Raw genomic sequence first — 9,648 nt, forward strand, 5'->3', positions numbered from 1 at the left:
TGAGGGAATCTCACCATTGTGTGGCATCCACTGAGGGACTGAAATATTCAATATTATATACATACTATGCATGATGAAAAATGGCAATCATTCTAGCTATATACCATAAAATTTCTCGACAATAAACAACACAACAGCTGTCTTTCTAGAATAACATTTTCAAGACACAATAATATAAGTACTGGTATGAATAGTAATTCGACCTACCATTTGATGTGTATAATATGAATTGCTATTCGACCTACCATTAGAGGTATCTAATAGGAATTGCTATTCGACCTACCTTTAAAATTTGAAGTATCTAATATGAATTGCTATTTGACCTACCATTACAGGTATCTTATTATGACAAGCCTCCAGATGTAGATATACAGTGTAGCCTTCCACAGCATCAAGCTTGGCTTATTGCTGTCATCTTTCTATTGGTTGTATTACTGCTGGTTAGGCTAGAAATGGCACCTAAATATGTATCACACAAAATAACGTAAACTGTCTCATTATGTATGACAGTATTATGTATAGCCATAAACTGGAATGTGGCCAGTCTGAAGTTGGTTACAGTGAATACCTGGTACCTTATAACTATACACCTGTATATACGTAACAGTCAATGTGTGTAACAGGCTAGTTTAGCGAGCCATAATGAGATGTAACATATGTGTGAATGTAATTAACATTTGACATTGTTGACATCTGGTGATGTATAAAAACATACACATTATATATTTTGTAAATATTAAAATCTATATACATAGAAATCTATCCAATCCAACCCATGATAATTTTGACATTTTGTCATCTGACCTATATCAATAATCTTATTATACACATTATTCCCTTTCTCTGCTATCAATATTAAAATGTTGCTTTTTTTACCACTACAAGGTAAACTCACACAGCAGGAAACCTTATATAACTGCTTGAAATTGGATTATGTGTAAGTGATAATTAAGCCAAAATATATCCAAGTTAAAACTGTCTGAATGTTATTTTTGAGAAATATCTAAATTTACTACAAACATTTATATATTTTAGTGTTTCATATCTTCAGTTGATCCTTTTGAAATGCTGCACTATATATACTTTTTTGTTTTAACATATCATTATAAAGTCTACATCAGTAGATCAATGTTTATAGGTGTTATATATAACAACGATAATGGTGGGCTGGTCAAAGGGACTTCCATGGCCAGCTGTTAAGGAATGAGAAAACTTGGCAGGGTCAAGGACTCAGCAATGACAAATTAAGGAACCTTCACTAGCTAGGCCAATGACACTCAACAGGGCAGTGGGAAGTCAGCACGGCTAATGATACTCGACTGTGTAGTGGAAAGTCAGCAGGGCCAATGATACTCGACTGTGTAGTGGGAAGTCAGCAGGGCCAATGATACTCAACTGTGTAGTGGAAAGTCAGCAGGGCCAATGATACTCAACTGGACAGTGGAAAGTCAGCACGGCCAATGATACTCGACTGGGCAGTGGAAAGTGAGCAGGGCCAATGATACTCGACTGGGCAGTGGAAAGTGAGCAGGGCCAATGATACTCGACTGGGCAGTGGAAAGTCAGCAGGGCCAATGATACTCAACTGGGCAGTGGAAAGTCAGCAGGGCCAATGATACTCAACTGGGCAGTGGGAAGTCAGCACGGCCAATGATACTCAACTGGGCAGTGGGAAGTCAGCAGGGCCAATGATACTCAACTGGACAGAGGAAAGTCAGCAGGGCCAATGATACTCAACTGGGCAGTGGAAAGTCAGCAGGGCCAATGATACTCAACTGGGCAGAGGAAAGTCAGCAGGGCCAATGATACTCAACTAGGCAGTGGAAAGTCAGCAGGGCCAATGATACTCAACTGGGCAGTGGAAAGACAGCAGGGCCAATGATACTCAACTGGACAGAGGAAAGTCAGCAGGGCCAATGACACTCAACTGGGCAGTGGAAAGTCAGCAGGGCCAATGACACTCGACTGGACAGAGGAAAGTCAGCAGGGCCAATGATACTCGACTGTGTAGTGAAAAGTCAGCACGGCCAATGACACTCAACTGGACAGAGGAAAGTCAGCAGGGCCAATGATACTCGACTGTGTAGTGAAAAGTCAGCACGGCCAATGACACTCAACTGGACAGAGGAAAGTCAGCAGGGCCAATGATACTCGACTGGACAGAGGAAAGTCAGCAGGGCCAATGACACTCAACTGGGCAGTGGAAAGTCAGCACGGCCAATGACACTCAACTGGACAGAGGAAAGTCAGCAGGGCCAATGACACTCAACTGGGCAGTGGAAAGTCAGCACGGCCAATGACACTCAACTGGACAGAGGAAAGTCAGCAGGGCCAATGATACTCGACTGGACAGAGGAAAGTCAGCAGGGCCAATGATACTCAACTGGACAGAGGAAAGTCAGCAGGGCCAATGATACTCGACTGGACAGAGGAAAGTCAGCACGGCCAATGATACTCAACTGGGCAGTGAAAAGTCAGCAGGGCCAATGATACTCGACTGGACAGAGGAAAGTCAGCAGGGCCAATGACACTCGACTGGACAGAGGAAAGTCAGCACGGCCAATGATACTCGACTGGGCAGTGAAAAGTCAGCAGGGTCAATGACACTCAACTAGGCAGTGAAAAGTCAGCACGGCCAATGATACTCAACTGGGCAGTGGAAAGTCAGCAGGGCCAATGATACTCAACTGGGCAGAGGAAAGTCAGCAGGGCCAATGATACTCAACTGTGTAGAGGAAAGTCAGCAGGGCCAATGATACTCGACTGGGCAGAGGAAAGTCGGCAGGGCCAATGATTCTCGAATGTGTAGTAGAAAGTCAGCAGGGCCAATGATACTCAACTGGGCAGAGGAAAGTCAGCAGGGCCAATGATACTCAACTGGGCAGAGGAAAGTCAGCACGGCCAATGACACTCAACTGTGTAGTGAAAAGTCAGCACGGCCAATGACACTCGACTGTGTAGTAGAAAGTCAGCACGGCCAATGACACTCAACTGTGTAGTGAAAAGTCAGCAGGGCCAATGATACTCGACTGGGCAGTGGAAAGTCAGCATGGCCAATGACACTCAACTGGGCAGAGGAAAGTCAGCAGGGCCAATGACACTCAACTGTGTAGTGAAAAGTCAGCACGGCCAATGATACTCGACTGGGCAGTGAAAAGTCAGCAGGGCCAATGACACTCAACTGTGTAGTGGAAAGTCAGCATGGTCAATGATACTTAACTGGGCAGTGGAAAGTCAGCAGGGCCAATGATACTCGACTGGGCAGAGGAAAGTCAGCAGGGCCAATGATACTCAACTAGGCAGAGGAAAGTCAGCAGGGCCAATGATACTCGACTGGGCAGAGGAAAGTCAGCAGGGCCAATGATACTCAACTAGGCAGAGGAAAGTCAGCAGGGCCAATGACACTCAACTGGGCAGTGGGAAGTCAGCAGGGCCAATGACACTCAACTGGGCAGTGGAAAGTCAGCAGGGCCAATGATACTCAACTGGGCAGTGGAAAGTCAGCACAGCCAATATGACACTCAACTGGGCAGTGAAAAGTCAGCAGGGCCAATATGACACTCAACTGTGTAGTGGAAAGTCAGCACGGATGAGCAAACTCCATAAGACTAAGGAAACTCAACAGGGCAGATTTAGAGGAAACTCCATAGGACTGAGGAAACTCCATAAGACTGAGGAAACTCCATAAGACTGAGGAAACTCTATAGGACTGAGGAAACTCTATAGGACTGAGGAAACTCCATAAGACTGAGGAATCTCCATAGGACTGAGGAAACTTCAAAGGCCAGAGGAAACTCTATAGGACTGAGGAAACTTCAAAGGCCAGAGGAAACTCTATAGGACTGAGGAAACTCAACAGGCCAGATTTAGAGGAAACTCTATAGGACTGAGGAAACTTCAAAGGCCAGAGGAAACTCCATAGGACTGAGGAAACTTCAAAGGCCAGAGGAAACTCTATAGGACTGAGGAAACTCAACAGGCCAGATTTAGAGGAAACTCTATAGGACTGAGGAAACTCCACATGCCAGAGGAAACTCTATAGGACTGAGGAAACTCCATAGGACTGAGGAAACTCCATAGGACTGAGGAAACTCCATAGGACTGAGGAAACTCTATAGGACTGAGGAAACTCTATAGGACTGAGGAAACTCTATAGGACTGAGGAAACTCCATAGGACTGAGGAAACTCCATAGGACTGAGGAAACTCCACATGCCAGAGGAAACTCCAAAGGCCAGAGGAAACTTCAAAGGCCAGAGGAAACTTCAAAGGCCAGAGGAAACTTCAAAGGCCAGAGGAAACTTCAAATGGCAAAGGAAACTCCAAAGGCCAGAGGAAACTTCAAAGGCCAGAGGAAACTCATCAAGGCCAAACATACTCCATAGAAACGGAGGAAACTCCATAGGGCTGAAGAAACTACAAATGGCAGAGGAAACTCTACAGGGCAGAAAACTTCATAGGGCAGAGGAAACTTCACAGGGCTGAGGAAACTCCATAGGACTGAGGAAACTCCATAGGACTGAAGAAACTACAAATGGCAGCGGAAACTCTACAGGGCAGAAAACTTCATAGGGCTGAGGAAACTTCACAAGACTGAGGAAACTCCATAGGTCTGAAGAAACTCCAAAGAGTTGAGAAAAATCCACAGACTGAGAAAAATCCAACTTTGCAAAGAATTAATTCATAGTTGTTTATGAACTAATTAGCAGCAGATAAATATTATTATATAAATTTTAACTATTTCTGAGTCAGATTTTGTTTTTGTCTTGGTGAGAGTGTACTTAAAAATAAGTAATTTTGTAGCTTAAAATGCACAACTATCTTCTGTGATCATCTTGGTCAGCCATCTTGAAAAGACCTTTCCCTAATGTTGATGGGTATACATACATGACAGTGATTTTAGCAGCAATGGGAGTAAAATCTGATGAAAAGATATTAAGGGGTCAAGTATCAATGTTAACATTATATTCTACACTAGGGATGTCAGGTACGTATATATATATATACATAGAGTGTATAGACAGGGGGTCACCTAGCCGGCCATACCTGTGCATGTGGTACTTCAGTTTCTATTACATGTATTTATTAAGACAATGTGTGTTTACCATCTCAGTACAAGATTTATAACTGTAGCTTACCTAACCTTGTGTTCTTATTTTTGTAACATTGTAAGATGCACAAAGCTACATTTCCTGTCATTTGCACTCCCTAGCCATTTAAAACGACTTTACATAATGATATACATGTACAGTCAAACCTGTAATAGCGGACACCCTTAAGGACAATGTATAATTATTAGCAAACCATAAAATTGTCAAACCATAAAGTCATCAATGTCCCCCTCTTAAGTCTTCTGTTTATGCACAGTTAAGTGTGTGTCTGCCCAACTCTGATGACAAATTTACAAATAGGAGGGTGATAGGTTTGTTTGTCAGACAATATCTTGTTAAAAAGGGATCTCAGAGAGGCTTTGGTACCCACCATCAAATTTACAGTTAGGAGGGTGATAGGTTTGTTTGTCAGACAGTCTCTTGATAAACATGAGATCCTAGAAAGACCTTAGAACCAACCATCAAATTACATTTTTTGGATCAACCTGACCCCTCCCACACTCCCCAATGAAATAAAACAAAAAATCCTACTAGGCCTATATACATATTTCATAAAATATTCCCGATACTCAGGAATAATATTTTAGTGAAAAAGACACTTTTAATTAAAAGAGGCTGAGTTGATAAGTAAGAAATATATTCATTTTAAATATTGATATTAATAATTTGCATTTTTCTGAGTAATAAAATACAGTGATAATGCATGTGTTGTTTCCTACTTTTCAGAATTAATTTCAGCTTTTGTATCACAAAACAAAACAAGAATTCCACAGAAGTGGATATGTCGCCTGCACAGAAAGTTGGGAGATTACAAGAGTTATTGCAGGGAAACAGATTTGATATTTATAGTAACACAAATTTTCTATTTTTAGTAACAGTGACCTTGACCATTGACATCTGACCCTGAAAGGCAATCCCAAGCAAGCACTTGTGGGAAGGAAGATCTGCACGAAGTAGTTTAAGTTTCATTGGCCACTGGAACTTCAGTTATCACACATGCCTGGAAACAATTATTTCATCTTTATAAGTAACAGTGACCTTTGACCTTCAAAACTAAAAAGTAATCTCAAGCAAGCACTTGCGATAAGGAAAAACACCATTTACTTTGAGTTTGATCGGCCAAAGGGATCTTGGGTAATCGCATGGAAACCTCTGTGCAGACGACGTCAACACTGGCGCTGTATAGGTAGTGATACCTACCGTATTTGACCTAATAGGGCACCTGCCCTAATAAGGGCGCCCCTACCTTTTTTCAAGGAAATAAAGCTACTTTATGTGTTCAATTTTCTTCAGCAAATTAAGTAACTGGAACACAAGTTTTCGCCACATTTTGTCTATTCCTACAGATGACATGTCCGTGCAAAGAGCACCTGAAACTAAACACACATGCAGATAATAACTTACCATCTTTATTTGAAGATAAAGTAAAAGACCTCATTCTTGTTGATAAATAGCTTTTGTTCAGAACAGAAAGCTAGTAAAAGACATTGTAAATCAATTATTAGGTCAAAGAAAACGATGTCTGATATGATCTGGGAAATCACCTGTGTCGAAAAATAGAACACAAAAGAGTTCCATTTGAACATAAATAGTGGAACACACGTTCTCTGGTCAAAAGATCAGCTGGCATGGTTTACAAGTTTACAGGAATATTCAAGTGATGTTTATGCTTAATATATGATAATGAATAGATATCTTCATCTGGAATATTTTTATGATTGAATATTTTACCGTTTCCATAGCCTTGGGTATTCTGCTATAAGGTATAGTCTGTTTCATAAACTTCAGAAAAACTAATTATTATCTTAATAAGGGCGCCCCCACTGCCAATTACCCGTGCCCTGTGCCCTTATTAGGTCAAATACGGTATATATATATGTCGCCTGCCTTTTGCCGGCAAAACAAAAATGAAAATAAGGAATAATATTTGCTACAAAAGAATAATAAACAAAACAAGTTAGATATTCCTAAAAAATTATCGTCAATCAAAAACTGGAGGAAAATGTGTATTTATGAAAGTATACAGAAAATTCCCAAAAATAATATCTAGGTCTGACGGACCAAGTTTCTATGCAAATTAGTCCCAGAATGCAACGGCAGGTTATCAGTTAACACAAATGGCTGAACACTGAAAGCGTGGACCTGCCAAAACACAGCCAGATTCCGCCAAAAAAGAAACATAAACGGGAGTGAACGTGGAATCGGCAAAACGTCAGGATTTTCTTAGATAAAGAATTGATCTGTGCGGACTTAGCAAGAGAAGAAAAGGGAATAGACTTGAATTCCAATTTTGCAGGACATCTATTTGATTGTTGGTTATCTTTTTCTGTATTCCTTAAACATTGTCAACTTCACCAATCTGAATTTTATCTATGCTTTGTTGTAAACATATTGCTATACAAGTATTTAGGTATTTAGCTGTATGTTTGTGTATATTGATCAGTTATTACGAGAATATTTGGCTCATATGTTCAAATGAAAGCATTATTAGGCAAGTTCACATATACTTGATATGCAAACAAACGGCCATGTGTGTAGTTATGTGTAGTGTATGTTGTTGAAGCCTTGTTCTTGCGATAAAAAAATAAATATGGCAAGTTATTTTTATACACTGATGTCGCAAAGATTCCCCGGTCAAGTGTCCAGTCCAATGGTCATTTTAAAGTTAGGAAAGCGTGAATGAGCATCTTAGACTACCATTAATAAATGTTTGCAACTAGAACATTAGGTTATTAGGGAATATGTAGCTTAAGAAATCCTTGTTGTTCTTTTGAAGAAATAGTGACAACAGGGATTCTAGGATTTTCCAACTTCCAAAAAACAGCAATTTTGGATGAAATCAATGAAAAAATGAAATTGTTCATACAAAAGTTGTTTTAAATATGCAAAATAGGCACAGTTATCACTCCAATATTCCAAATCCAATATTTTATGTTTTATTTGGGGTACACTCAATCGTAAAATATTAAAGATCAATGTTTTGCAGAGTTGAGACCGTCTATACTCTAGACTAGATCTAGAGTTCCCAACCTGTGTAAGTCTTTGATACCAGTGTCCAGCTCCTGGTATATATCCCCCATCAAACATACACTGTCAGTGAGAAATGAATAACTCCAGTAATGATGAATCGTTTATGAGTAAAAACAATGACAAACCTCTATTATTAGAGGTGAATTTATGAACTATATGTACTTTATATTGTATTACTTGGCCATTATGAAACACTCTGAAGCAGGTACACACAAAACTTCTTGCAGTGTAATATAACTTAATATTTCTCATATGAAACTGTACTGCCACTTCCAACAACAGGCATTAAATTAGGAGTAGGTTTGTTTCATTCTTAATATTTTGTAAATTGTCTAACCAAGTCAGAACATTTTTTTTTACCAAGATTGTATCACTTAACACAGATAGATTAAACTGCTATATGCTTTTAAAACCATACAATACAGGTTAGTAATTTTGATATTTACTTTGTGTTTTTGGCAACTACGGGTAAGACTTCAAGGCTTGACAAACAGTGAAGATATCTGATAATAAATATTCAAAATCACAATACTAGTATTGTTAATACCCTCTTCCACAACACAGAACTATGAACAGAGGCTTTCACACGTTCCTTTGATCCAGAATGAAATTTCTAATTAAAGGGGTTGGACCCTAGTGTATTTCTTTTTCATTTTAGGTCATATATATAGGAACCTATAGCCACTGAGCGACTACTATAACCGGGGGTATCCATTTCTCTTGAGCAAAATAACAGATACTATCCAAACAAGTTATCTAGTTTTCGATATTTGACTGACCCACTTACACTACTGATTATGTAAAAAAAAAAAATGCTAGCCACCTGTTATCGGCGAGTCCGTGAAATTCACCAAATGCGTGGACTCGGCGTGGCGACACCGTGTTTCCTGTTCGCTCAGTCCAACATATTTCACAATGGTATTGGGTGTAGTGTTACCTTCTTACAGTACAAAATTGAATATTCTTGTGAACGATCGTCTCAAAGGCATCATACGTGACGTAAAAGTTATTTAAATGCCACAGTCATTATCCTATCCAAGGGCAAACACGAGGCATACATGTACACTGTGTTTATTATTTCATCAGTCGATATCACGTTATTACTTCAAATGCGTCATTAGCTACAAACGTTTGAATGATATAGAAAGCATAGCCAATCAGCGCTAACCTTTCAACATTGAATACATCTTTGTTAGCCAGGATATCATTGGTTTATAAGTTCTCGTTTCCCGCGTAATGCGACAAGGTAATTTATAGTCAGAACTCCATGTGCCTTTTCTTCACAGTAAAAATTAAGTTTTATGAGTTTAGAAGATATCTCGATGAAATATTCCTATACATATAGCCCGAGTTTTCTCTGGCCCTGTCACCATCCTACACCAGACATGGTGACAGGGCCAGAGAAAACCCGGGCTACTATACATATAGACTTTGATTGATTAAATTAAAATTTGTCATACACAAACCGCTGATAGATGAATATCTGTCGAAATTGCACGTGCAGTCAG

General features: G+C 39.8%; 1 protein-coding gene across 3 annotated transcripts in view; it reads right to left on the minus strand.

Annotated features, from left to right (window-relative positions):
- LOC117325166 (hydroxymethylglutaryl-CoA synthase 1-like) overlaps positions 1-9,238 on the minus strand; it is a 42,922-nt gene extending 33,684 nt beyond the window's left edge. For 2 of the 3 annotated variants that reach the window (XM_033881153.1, XM_033881151.1), the window contains exon 1: positions 8,964-9,238. The gene's annotated coding sequence lies outside the window, so the exon portion shown is untranslated. Of the gene's footprint in view, positions 1-327; positions 443-8,963 lie in introns of those variants that run through there. The other variant, XM_033881152.1, reaches the window with a different exon arrangement.
- Positions 9,239-9,648: the final 410 nt, after the last annotated feature.

The sequence above is a fragment of the Pecten maximus genome, chromosome 4, assembly GCF_902652985.1.
Source record: "Pecten maximus chromosome 4, xPecMax1.1, whole genome shotgun sequence".
Lineage (NCBI taxonomy): Eukaryota > Metazoa > Mollusca > Bivalvia > Pectinida > Pectinidae > Pecten > Pecten maximus.